This window comes from Ptychodera flava, chromosome 2 (assembly GCF_041260155.1).
Source record: "Ptychodera flava strain L36383 chromosome 2, AS_Pfla_20210202, whole genome shotgun sequence".
Classification (NCBI taxonomy): Eukaryota; Metazoa; Hemichordata; class Enteropneusta; family Ptychoderidae; genus Ptychodera; species Ptychodera flava.
Window position 1 is genome coordinate 40,548,856 of NC_091929.1, and position 14,322 is coordinate 40,563,177.

The 14,322-nt window shown below is 36.7% G+C and overlaps 1 protein-coding gene across 1 annotated transcript in view; it reads left to right on the forward strand.

Moving 5' to 3' along the window:
- Positions 1-14,322, forward strand: part of LOC139150270 (uncharacterized) — an 86,864-nt gene continuing 72,542 nt past the window's right edge. The window contains exon 1 of the mRNA XM_070722532.1: positions 1-33. The gene's annotated coding sequence lies outside the window, so the exon portion shown is untranslated. The remainder of the gene's footprint in view (positions 34-14,322) is intronic.

Genomic DNA, 14,322 nt, shown 5'->3' on the forward strand with positions numbered 1-14,322 from the left:
TTGTTTACCAGCCACACCACGGTGGAATACATGGTAATTTACTGTTTGATATCAAGCGACCGTGTAATTGCTGGAAACGTAAACTTTTTTACCTGACTGACGTTGATAACAAACACAGAAGATTTGTAATTCTCCACAGGGTAAGTGTTGACACAGATTTCCAATATTTTCGAGTGTTTAAGTCGTGAAGAATGTCGAGCAGAATGTCTCTCGTGGAAAGAAAGTTTGGCGTTGTACAAGTCTATAGTTACCTATTAACATGTTTAAGGGAGCCGTCATTATCTACCGCATGGGGGTCGGAAGAATTGCAACGTAAACTCCGAAGTTTTGAGTACCCCCTCCCCTGCCAACCATGATGGATTTGAGTAACCTCTCTCCTCTAAGACAGAAATAAGGACTGACCCCACTCCACTTAGAAAAGTTAAATATCAAAACAACTTTTTGTAAAATTTAAAAAATACAGCAATAGTATAATAGATCTTTCAAATCCTGGTGTAGGCCTACCCTGCTTGATTATCATCCATGACGGTTGAAAAAGGTGAAACCAACAAAATGATATTTCAAAGTCGATTTGTTCTTTTACTAGTAAAACTACTGCAACACCCAAAGAGGGAGAGCACGAGCGGGGTGTTCCCCCCCCCCCCTCGCATCGAAAATTTTGAGAAATTGATGTGTTCAATGCCGCAATCTGAAAGGTGTTTCAATTTATTTCGCACTAAAATTTTGCGTTCCCCCTTTTTCTCTGCACGTTTTGAGCAACCTTCTTCTAGCTTTCAATGTCCTGAGTGACTCCCCCTTCAATTATTCCGACCCCAGGCTGTAAATAATGACGTCTCCCTAATCCTTGTTAAACGCCCGTTGACATGTTCTGCAATAATTCACTTGTGAGATGTTTTACCGAAATTGGAGCATAAAAACCCAATAAGATGAAAGGCACTTCTTTGTTATGACATACCAAGGCTGCTTAATCTTACTGTAATGGCAATCATTCGTTTCACAACTATTTTATATTCTAAGTGATTGAATACAACGGAATGATAAGAGCGCTTTTCTTGTTCGGCTAATTGAGCTTTAACCATGCGAGTCAAAGTGAAAATGAAAAACCAATCATTTTTGCAGCCTTGTCCTTCAAATCCGCTCAAATAAATACCGAATTCGATGGCGTTCCGGTACAGTTGCGCCATAAATACGGACAAAATGACATGATTAACACAATGTCATAGATTTTTCATTGGATTTTCACAATGTTCAAACAAAAGCTTTAGCAAACATAAGTAGGCAATGCAAGTGTTTACGTTTTATTTGTGCGCCATATAACAAAAGGGTGACACCAGGTCTACAATACCAGCAAGGCAAAATCAATGGAAACCATAGGTTTACAATGTGATTGATTGCCGTACTCCTGTAGTGAGTTTGAACCCCTGTGACATATTGCATTTAAACTTTTGCTTAAAAACGTTGAGACTAAAGCTTCTGCTGGCTTAATGCCAGTGTCTCTGTCACTAGACGGAACTACGGTAACAGCAAATAGATTTGAATTGAAATGTTGTTTTAAGAAGAACAACGATAAAGAAAAAAACAGCCCCCGCACCCCAAAATACACACACCATATCAAGAATTATGTCTTTATGTATACCCCCTGTATTCAGTAAAAGCTATCGTTCACGCTTTTACGTTTTCCGTGTGCACAATGAAGTCATTGGGGTGGTTATAAAGGTCGATTGTGCTTGCCTGCTTGAAGATAAACATAGTACAGCATCAACACGTCAGTCTACTCGGCGTATCCAGGATGTTTGAGAGAGAAATGAATACTCCTAGAAACTATAGTGTCATCAGGAAACAATCTAAAACATTGAAACTGTCCCTTGAAATACTGACTAGTGCTTCTCTTTGTTTTAAACCCTTCGTACAAAAACTCGTGATCAGCGTGTTGAACATGTCCGATGTTTTGAAACCGTCTAGTACGTTTGCGACAGGGATGCTCAAACCTCATTATCCAGTTGTTGATCCTGGCAACCCTCTGCAGATTATTTAAAATATCCCAGGGCTCTCTCACAAAAAGTTAAATACATGACAAACCTAACATCTTTGGTTGCTCAAAAATATATCTTGGATAAAACTTATTATTTTTGTGACTTAAGTTGCGCACAAAATATTACCTGACTTTAGGACTTTTACGACTGCATGCGCCTGTCATCGAGAAGTGCTTACCAACTTTGTTCTGAAAAAGCCATTTTCTCAAAACATTTTTGTAATATGCACGGTTGACGTTGCATCAATCATGAGTAGAAATCACATATGAACAACAAATCAGGCAGTGACCTTGTCGCATATGATTTCTTTGAACGCACGTGGCATGCAAACGAAGATGATGTTGGATCTGCCTCCCTTTTATTTCATACATTTGCCAGAATACTGGTCCCTATTTTGTATTGAGAGCGTCAGCTTGGCTGGTTCTTTGTGTCAGCATAGGGATCAGCTAATAGGAGAAGAGGTGTCGGCATATTATCTGTTTTTTACATTTTAATAGTTTTGGACGAAGCATTCCCAATAAAGAATTATAATATCAACCTTGGGTGTCTTGGTTATAGCACTAGTTTTGTAAGATTTCTTCTCTCTTTCGTTCAAGGTCAACAAGGAACGCACCAGTAAGTGTACTTTTTCTTTGCAGGAGTGTTCCTTGGTGACTTAGCCTAAGTAACTCCATGATGATCTAGTAACTTCCACAGATTAGTTATTTGCCCTTCCTTGCTGATCATTAAGCAATCATACTCATCATATTACAGAAGCAGTATAGCGATAGTAATAATTTTGATGGTTAGGATAGAGAAGCCCTTTTTCATTTTTCAATGATAATTGATAATACTCGGATTGATTAGAAGTAAAACGCAATAAACTGTTTTGTAAGGTTTTCGGTTAATTTTGTCCGTAATATCGCCCAATGGTAAGCAAATGACGAAGTAATTTTAGAATAAAATAATAATTTTGGTTGTGAGATAGAAAAGCCCTTTTATTTGGTTCTGGCTATGGCTAGATTTTTTCTGATAAGTTTCTCTGTTGAATTAAGGCATAACGACATCAACGGTTTTGTCATGTTTTAGGGAAGGTTAGTTGTGGTATTTGGTCCAAGGTTGTTTGTAAGGCAATTTGCATTTTACTTTTAAACGCTAGTACTAGTGCTAGTACTTTGAAGGAGCATGGACTCATTTTATTTCTACTTTCTTTGTGAAGCACGTACACGTGCCTGTCGACCCAGGGCAGCAGACCTTTGACACGACAACGTGCGAAGGCACTCAAACAACAGTGACGCGGTAATTTATTTACCGACAGTCGCTGAAGGTGGTGTACGTGTGATATCTAACTCTTTGACTGCCAATCTAGCAGTGTAATTGTTAAGACAGTAATCGACTTGAATTGTTTACCAGGCGCACGTGATTACAAACCAAGAAGATAAATTTTCAAAACGGAGAAACAAATGTCTCTATCTTACCGTGTTTAAAAATGATTGTCCTAAAACCAAAAATTAACCATTAACATATTCAGCTCGCTATATGATTCGGATGCAATTATTCAGCGGCTAAATCCGTTAACATATATCCTTCAAGGATGAACTTCCAGTGGATACTAAAGCTATCCTGGCTACACATGAGCCGATAGCTTGTACCTCCATGTTGAAATACATGTTTGATTTTAAAAAGAACTAAACATTGTGCTATTATGAGACAGTTGTTCTTGATCGGGTAGCTTAATCTTAACGTCACTTTTGAAATTCAATTGACAAAACAGCCATGTTAGTAAGCAAGACCCCTGTTCAATATCGTTCAGGGACCTTGGGGCCAAAAACAACAGTCCCGTGTCATGATATACAGCTTCAAATCCTTGAAAACTACTTGTTGTTTTTTTTTCAAATGAGTCCGTTTTCAAATAAACAATAAATCAGACGGCGGCTACATTCTTCTTCAATCTCTGGAATTGCAGGCTTGTGTGCTAAACAATAATAGTGTACGGCTTGGTCTGCACATGCAGACGGAATCGATGAAAGAGCCATAAGATGAGAAACCCTACAATCCCAATATCAATGATAATGCCGTCTGTTTGCTAAGATTGCCCTTTGTGGCATGGCAACATTTGAGTGTTACTTCAATACCTTGAGAATAAAGCTCCTACTTGCTTAATGACGATCTCTCCGTTACAACAGTTGGGATTGTGATGGAATCCTTGCATCGATATTTAAAGCCTCTTCCTCAGCGTAAATACGACGTGTTTACGCGTATTAGTTATATTGATAATTCACGTTTCCGAGGTGTGATCTACATTCTGTGTTAGTTCATATGTTTGAGATTGTTGCCAGTTATGACGAGTAACTGTCTTTCGTCTTTACACAATATAGAAAACAGCGATTCGGTCACACATTAATCTGTGCCAGACATGGACGTCAAGCAGAGAAGGATACTAGTGGAAAACTTGCAGTATTTTACAAACAATTTAAAGGCTAAAGAAATAACCGAGTACACACGAAAGGAACATCCCAACATCATATCGGAGGGCGACGTGTGGTCCTTAAATGTTAGTAATATTACTCGCTGATTATTTGCTTCAGACTGGTTAATTATTACTCATTAAGTCTATCTTATCGTAGTAAATTTTATGAAACTGATAAAAATTACAAAACATGGCTGGCCTTAAAGCTTTATCATGCCGGATTACATACCAGTCGAACTTTCATTTTACAGACCACATTTAGATTGAATAGAACCAGATACTTGAATTACGGTCAGGATCACTGGGTAAAAAGCAAATCTTGCATAGGAAAAGCAAATACTATAGACAGGCTGAATTTTATTTATTTATTAATACATTAATTAATTAATTAATTTATTTATTTATTAATATATTTATTTATTTATTTATTTATTCATTTATTTATTTATTTATTTAGTTATACTAAAGTAATTAGTGAATTAATTAATTTATTTATTTATTTATTTATTCATATATTAATTTATTAATTTATTTATTTACTCCCGCACCAATAAGTTGCCCCAATGATAGTTTCGCTTAAAAAAATATAACATAATAAATAACATTAAATGCAACATATTATTCACGAAACAAATCAGCGCTAGCAGTATCAAAAACAGACAAAAAACACCAAGACAACCTGTAAAACCTATTCAGTAAAACGATCTTGCATAATGCATGTCGGAAATAAGTGTAGTTATTAAAAATATCAAAATCTTGAATATGAGGGATGGAATCAGAAATATGTCTGAGATAATTGTTAGAAAACCCAATCAGAGATACGGAGAACCCTTTTCGCTTTAAGTTTAATTTTCCACATTTCCTTATTGTTTTTGCATTCATTTGCCTGTTGCTGTTATTTTTTTAAATCCGGCTTGAAACAAATGCGAGGTAAAGCTGAATGAAAGTCACGAAGATTAGGTTCTTAAAGATCAATGTTTATATAAAACTTGAGTTTCCCGCTTCAATTTCCTCTATCGACGTTCGAAGCATCTTTATGGATGTAATGCATAAGATTGATAACAAACTGTCTTTAATTTCTTTGAAACTATTTCATAGATACGAACACAAGATGCACGCGTATCATATATGCTGGATTTATTTAAGCGCGCCGAAGACGGGTATAACATACTGTATGAGGTACTTGAGGCGACGAATCATTCCAATACAGTGTTGAGAACGTTGGATCCAAATAGACCGGTTAGAGGCGAAAATGTCCAAGGTGAGAGATTAGTTTATTTTATTGTATAATGATGCCGAGAGATATTACAGTGTAAAGGAAGCCAGCATCCATTAACTTGAGACATTGCCACAGAAAAAATACACACTATGAATGTGGCAATCATTAAGTATCTGTTTGGTAGTCATTGTCGAATCGAAGAAGAAGACGTTAATAATAAAACGATGTGTATTGTTGCATTTTAATAAAGACGTAATTGTGTTTATTTTTCCATACTTTATAGGTGCAGAGGGACCACACCCGAGTCATCCAGGACCAGAGGGTAATACTGGTCAGTCTTCTTAACTATTTTATGACTACAATCATGTACATTATTATAATTATTATTAGACTTTATTTAAACTCGATAAACTGTTGAGCCTGAGGCTCTTCTCACACAGAGTCGAGTAAAACAACATTTACAATATTTACATTAAAAAATAATTCAGGAAGAAAACTTTATACTGAAAAAAATGTAAAAACGCTTCAAGTAAAAAAAAATCTAAAAACAGATTAAAAAAATTACATAAAAGTAAGATTATCCCATCTATTTAAAAAATGGCACTTGCAATTTCTTTTGAATGATAGAAGTGAAGAGCTAGATTTGATCTCTCCAGGCAAAGTATTCCATATTTTATATAAAACTTCTTTTGAAAAAATGGGTTCTATGCCCTGGGATATACAGATCTTCTCTGTTTGCAGACCTTGTGTTACGTCCGTGGATCTGCTTTACACCTCTAAAAACGTTAAGATAATCAGGAGCAAGGTTATTCAGAACTTTGTACATTAAAACTGATTCATTGTATGAAACTCTTTCACGAATTGGCAACCACCTTGAGGATTTAAATATAATATAACTTGGAGTATTAAAGTCTTGATCTAAAATCATTCTAGAAACAGATTTCTGCTGTCTTTCTATACGTCGAGATAAAAGAGTGGTTGAACAATGACCCCATATGTTCGGACAATAATCAAAATGAGGTAAAATGAAACATTTATAAAACGTCAACATTGCTTTTTTAGTTAAGAATGATCGTATACGCTTAAGTGTAAAAGCTTAAAGCAACTTTACCACATACTTTACTGACATGTTTATCCCAGGTCAAAGTATAATCAATTGACAGACCTAAAAGGTTTTCTTGCTTAACACATCCAAGCTGCTCGTAATTACAAACAACTTTATACATTTGTCTGTTCTAGATTTTTTCTGGGGGTTCCAATGACCATCACCTTGGTCTTTTCTGTATTATACACATGTTATTATTACAACACCAGCTCAAAATGGATGTCATGTCACCATTGAGTTTAGTTTCAAGTTCTTGGATATTGTGGCCCACCGCCTGTGCCGTACATGCACTGAAGCGGGCGTGAATTGTCCGTTATGGGTCCCAATGTGTAATGTTGCATTCTAATAAAGACGCAATTGTGTTTATTTTTCCATAATTAATAGGTGCAGCGGGACCACACCCGAGTCATTCAGGACCAGAGGGAAATACTGGTCAGTCTTCTTAACTATTTTATGACTACAATAATGTACATGCAGTGAAGCGGGCGTGGATTGTCGGTTATGGGTCCTAATGTTTCTATCTACAAGCTCTTATTTTCTTTATTTCTTTGCTAGGAGACATGAGGCATGTCAATGACTGTGCTGTGCTGTGCTCTAAACTGGAGCTACATCGGTATTATCAATTTTCGACCGGACAGACCAAGCATGGAAATAATAGAATCTCACAACTCCAATGATCTTGGATCAGATTTCTCACACGAGTTGGGATATTTTGTCTCACACTCGCCTAGACAAAATACCCCCAACTCGTAAGAGAAATCTGATCCCAGGTCCTTGAGAAGTGAGATTCTTTTTCTCACATGATCACAAGCTGCGTTAAATTCACACTGGAAGAATAAAATGATTATTTCAATGTATCAGTGACTATCCTACTTCGCAGCTGTGGCGAGTTCCACTGCCGATATTTCAACTTCAGCTCCGGACGAGATTCCATCAGGAAAAAATGGCGTTATGTTCAACGTTGCGTACGTTCACTTGTCATTTGGAAAATTTGACAGTCGTTGGTGACTCTGTCACCAACAACGTACAACTTTGTCCAAATCGTGACAATGCTATCGTCTCCTACTGCACTTTGACCTGCTTACTTTTTAGTTCCGGTCCGTGAACTACTCATCGCGTCATTGGATAATAATTGCACACGGAGCGAAAGGCCGTTTATTATCCAATCAGAGCTCGTGTAATATACCGCTTTCGTATATGCGGATTTATACACAGTGTTGGACGAGTTCTGAGAGTGATCGATTTTTCCAACACTTTCAAACCTACACTCCTAGTGGCCAGGAATGTGAGAATAAAAATTCACGATATTTGGTGTGAAGTAAGGAATTACACAAAAGTTTATTTGAACTGCAACGTGCAGATTTCCTCCTTACCCTGTATGACATTACCGAGTGTATTGAGACTATATATGTCAGATCGCCGGAGAAGAGGGTACTTTAGATTTTTACGCGTTTCATTGTTCATCGGTTCATGTGAAAATGACAACTTATTGGGTAGGCTCTACATGTGTCCTAAATGTATAAAACCTAACTTTTCCTGTACAGCTTATATCCATTTGCAACTTTATGTAATTTTTTCTTCTATATCTGTAGGTCACTTTGCAGCAGCTCCAAACCCTAATGTTACAACAACAAAGGAACCGACTGGTTAGTTACATAGCAAATATTTAAATATTTAAATCGTTCGATAGTTGTAGCTAAGTAATTCAGCTCAAATTATAGTATCGTCGCTAAAAGTATATCAAATAGGTACTGGTAGGTTCCATGTATATAAATCCTAGATCATAACATACGAACAAGCGTTAACTTTCCATTCATCAAAGTTTAAATATATATAGATGCCAACATGTCCAAATTGCGTAAATGGGAAAACAGGCTACTCACACCTGCTGGAGCTATGGATGGCTGGTGAATATTGTCGTATGGCTATTTTATTATGGTAACTAAAGACTTATCAGTATATCTAATGCAAAGGTTCCCAACCTTTTCGGACTGTACTTTCCAGAACAGAGCTGTTTCAGTAACTTTGACATTTATGTTACACTGTCTGTCATATCATTAGGATGTGAAATCATTGACCTCAATAACATATATCGCTTCACTGTTGCCTTTAATAGACAGGGAACTTCTCTTAAGATTGATGGACTCTATGGAGGTACGATTACAAGGCCTTGCAAGAACTGAAGATATCAAGGGCCTGGCAAGAAGTGATGAAGTTCGGACTTTGCATTCTGAGATAGGTGAAATGGCAGGGAAACTTGACAAACTGACATCTGAACTGTCTTCTTTAAAAGAAGAAATGATGCAGAAATTTGAAGAGGTCGAAAAACGTTTTCAGTCGGTAGAGACAAGTATGTGTTTTGAAATTCTTTTTTGTAGAGGCTGCTCTGAATTCCAAGACAATTTTTTTGTTTTCAAAATCAAAAGTGTCGGGTACCCTATAGCTGAAAGTTACAATATTACAGATTACCCTTAAAAACATGTGAATTGCAAAAACAGAAGAGTAGATGAGCTTAAATTTACTGAATAAACCAATATTACTACAATATCCTATTATCCAAAATATTTCCAATCGTGTTGTTATTTCTCGAAAAAGAAAGAGGCAGATAATTTCACAGTTATTACATAATTTCAGCATCCTATTGGGAGAGACATTGATTGCTAATCAGTTATTACATAATTTCAGCATCCTATTGGGAGGACATTGATTGCTAATCTACTATCTAGATCAAAATTAATCGAACCTCTTAATACAAATTTCATCCATTACAGTTCTGTCGTCTCACCACGAAAAAAGTGAAATTGTGAAAACGGCCATCGCAAAGCTCACGAAAAGTTTCAATGAATTAAATAACGATTACCGGCGGTTTGCGGAGAGCTATCACAAGTCAAACCCTGAGAAAACAGGTAAATACTTAAGCATTTTTACATCAGCAATATTGAAATGCTCTAGGATTGCTGTCCGATGAAAATATAAATGACACATCTTAAAGAATGCATTTGTGAAGTATTAGGACTGCCTAAACAATTACATTGTCATAACGATCATAGGAGTACATTCTAGCTACAGAGTGGTCTTTGGAAATAACATGTCCCACTACAGCATCACAGAATCGTTTGCACTTATCATGAAAAGAAGACTAACATGAGAGTAAAGTTTTCAAGATGAAAATGACCTAATCTCTTCTAAAATAAATTAAAAGATGGAAATGACCCTATCTCTTCTAAAATAAATTAAATTTTTCGTTGTTATAATTTAGATTCGCATGAAGTGGAACTAGTTGTCAAGACGATCATTGAGAAGCTGACAGGTCTTGATGGTTTGGATAAGAAAAACATCTGGCTAGAAGTTAAGAAACTTCGAGAAGATTTCAATGAATATAAGCAGTTAACAGCACCTGTGTTGGAATCGATACAATTGAGTCTTCAACAAGGTATTGTATATGGCTGAAAACAACTTGAATGCTACACAAATTATCATCGACAATCATAAAAATTAGGTTGTTTATACATCGAAATACTTCAATCGACAACCAGTATGGAACAATTTTGTTGTATGATATTTGAAGTTACCACCTGTCATCGAAGTACGTTGATTCAAATATATTTACATTATATTGGCATCACGTTTTATGATTAACATGCGTACTAAAATATTAATTATAGTATCCTCACTTCGACCTCATCGACAGCTTCTTTAACAAACGATGACATACGTCCTATCGCACAAACGATAAAGAGTATCTGGCGCACCGTGGGGATGAACGTCGGGGTCGATATGACGGACTTAAACGATGCGACTTGCAAAATAGATGACGAGGGAAAAGCTGAAGAGGTCATTAAAAGATGGTTGAAGAAGAAAAACAATCGTCTGACGTGGACAGAAGTCATAGCTGTATTATCTGAAATAGACAACACTGTTGCTGGTGCTGTCAAAGAGCTTCAATCATCAGCTGACCATTCTTGATTCTACAAGTTGTGTCATATATCATGGAGACTGATCTCAGTCTTTCAAAAGTAAAAAAAGTACTGTAAATTGTATTTGCTTTAGAAATCAATTGACAGAAAATGATCATTTTAAACTTGTATTCATCATTGTACTTGCTTGCTTGTTGACCCCACATACATGTAGCGATAAGAGTTCGATGTTTTAAAGAATTATTTTGTTAGTAGTATCCTTCCTTTTCATGAACAGACTATGAAAGATGTGATAGTGAAGGAAGTTGACATTTCAACGACTCATTACGTAGTAGGAGGAAAATACAACATATAAGCATTTCCTTATTCCATCTCGTCAGATATTTGTTTACCGTTTGAAAAATCGATACACCCGTGGTCACTTTAGTGTTGATCAAGGCTACTCGAAACAGACAGAAATTATGTTTGTACAAAGGCAAAACTAGCTCTGTCCGGGGTTGTAAATGAGAGTTTACGATTGGCACCCTGTGGTCAAGACTGAGATACGATGTAATATTACCATACGCTGGTCCACGTATAAGTCTTGTTTATTTCAATTTTCCCAGACACACTGTCTGCATGGGACATACAATGCTAGTTTATGCTATAGCAGTGAGTTCATAAAAGTGTGTTGCCTCAATAAACTAAATATCGAGTAGGCTTTCGTGAATGGAAGTGGTATCTTATGTCTCAATTTATAACACACGAGTGCCAATCGTTAGCTCTCAGTTACAACCCTTGGTAGGGTCTGTTTTGTCTTTATACAAGCAGAATTTCTGTCTGTATCAAGTAGCCTTGATCAACACTAAAGTGGCCATGGGTGTAACTCCTTTTTTAATAGACAAGATTGTACTTTTTGTTGTCATGGCGAAGATCATGCGAGATTTAATCGTTTGCGAGGAACTAACAGACAAATACAAAACAATCAATGTGAAGATTTTGTGTATCAAAATATGTAAGTGCAGTTGTGATCCTTGTCGCTTGTGTGGTGGTTTAGTGTAAGTAGACTGGTGTTTGAAACAGTAACATGAGTAAATATTCTTCTTCAAATATATTTCTTTCTCTCAAAAATCTATGCAAGCATGCATAAAGACATGTGTTATGTGGACCTTAATGTGTGGTAAAGTTTATATTTATTTATTTTTATTCATTTATTTGTTTAGTTATTTATTTATTTTCAAAGTTATTCGGAGATAATACTAATCTGGTAAGAAAGGTATTCTGTTTTCTGGTAGGAGTACATCAAAAAACTAACAATCGGTTGAAGTTTATTTTCCTCACGATAACTGAAATCATAATTTAACGTGATCAGAATAGATGCATTATCTTCCCATCTTAATTCTAAATATCAAACCAGCTATAACTTGTGGCATGCAGGCGTACTCATTCTCTTTGATCATCTCAGTTTGTACTATACCGTTGACAAGGCGCCCTCCGACAGCATCCCTGCAATTTGTCCGTTGATCGACTTTTCTGTTTTTTCAACTTGTCAATGAGCTAAGAGATCCTGATGAACAGGTCTTATACCCGCATAAAGAGAGGTTATGTAGGTGTTTTATAGTACACCACACACTCAATGTTGCATTTTTTAATGTGTCTTGATATATTCACTGCAACAATCCATTCTGACAAGTTTATTAGGCGATTTCTCACAGCGGTAACAGTAGTACCAATGTCTTCAAACAAATATTGTAAGCATATCTAGCAACATCCTTGGTTGTACTCGACGTTTGAGCTATTCAAGTTCCAATGCTGTAGATAGGAGAATTTGCTATTTCTGAGAGAGGTTTGTTGCTCATCCCGGGCGTTAATCACGGTGTGAGTCACCAGCATTGTTTAAAAACTGCAGACGACACTACGCGTGACCGGGCACTTGTCAAAAAATAGGCAAAAACTATTCCTACGTTTTCTACGCCGCTGAAGATTACGGTCTCGGTCGACAGTGCATCATAACAGAATCGCTATACGACAAGTTTCCTGTTGACGAGTTAAGATATCTAGGTAGTGAATGATATCATGTATAGCCATAAAATGAGCCACAAAAATCCGACCATACTGAAAATACTCGCGACAGAAAAGGTGCGCATATTATATTTCCAATTTGTACAGTGAGATTCACAGGTCATGATCGTGTCCTTAGTGTGCGGGTTTCGGATACGATTTAAGATATTCCCAAGAAAGTCAAACTTTCGTTTAGGTTGTTTAAATCAGTTTAGTTCTATTTAGGCAAACCAGTAACGAAAATATACGAGCAGACGATGTAAATGCAACCTTATACGTACTGCAAAACAATAAATTCACTTCACGTTTTATCTAATCCGCTCACAAATTCCTTTCTAAGATGGTAAATTCAGCATATTTGACGTCAAAGGACAAGTATAATTCATGGAGATAAACTGACTGGTATGGCTACTATATCCACTTTGCATTCATATATGTCGTAAAGAGTATCTCGCTCTATGCTTTGAGCTGTTCGAACCCGATCGAACACTGGCGCGAGTATTTTGACCCCGTGTTTGGCGGGCCTCAAAAATTTCCCGAAGGGATGAGATTATTTTCCAAAACACGAAAAAAACCCACTCATTTTACACATTCCAGTCTATGTTTTACATCTACGGCCATACTTCACTTCATGATAAACGTTCTTCAAATAATAAAAATCTGTTTCGGCACCGTAATATGTAAATTTTTCGCTCTAAAAGTGTACCATAACCACTCCTTTGAAATGGAATGGCCCAACAGCGGAATAATATCAACAGATGATAAGGTTACCATCACTCCTTAGCAACCAACTTTTTATGAGTCGCAGTGAGCAGTGAGCAAGGTCGATTTCTATCGATTTCGTCGCGAATTTCGGAACGTCCTTATGAAAACAGTCATATGATGTGTTATCGTTTTAGGTAGGGTCATCAGTAAGTCACGCCCGTCACTCTGTATTCACAGCTATACGCTCTTCTATGAAGGTCACTCACCTTTTGGCGTCAAAAACTAAATTAATTTATCCACTATAAAGTCAAATTACCACAAAAACTATTTTATGCCCAATAATTGTTCAGTTTCGAATGATTTCAGGTTCCTAACGATATGGCTTGACGGCATGTGCGTAAACAAAGTGCATCAAGAAGTTTGAATGTAACTGCAATCATTGATTTTCGCTCATACCAGCATCATGTAAGAAGGATATCTAAAATTGTGTTGGAAACACAAATCCTTTTTTGGACCACGCGCACAAACGTAAATGGAAACGCATGTATATTCATACGCGGTTGCAGATCGATATATTTGTGTTACCATCACGTGGTCTCTTTGTGGTACCATGTCTGTAGAACACCGCGCATGTCGTTTTCATTCAGAAGTAGAACCACTGGACCCTCAGCAGGGTAACTCTTGTCCTCCTGAAGGCAGAGGCATACTGTTCAAATTGCATGTGAGTATCCTTCAAGAGTGTCTCTTTCCATTTGCCTCTCCTCTTTTGTCCACTCTTTTTATTTGTATCCTTAATGAATGTGATACATGTCATTATTTAATCAGAGGCCTCACATATTTAACGTGTTGTACAC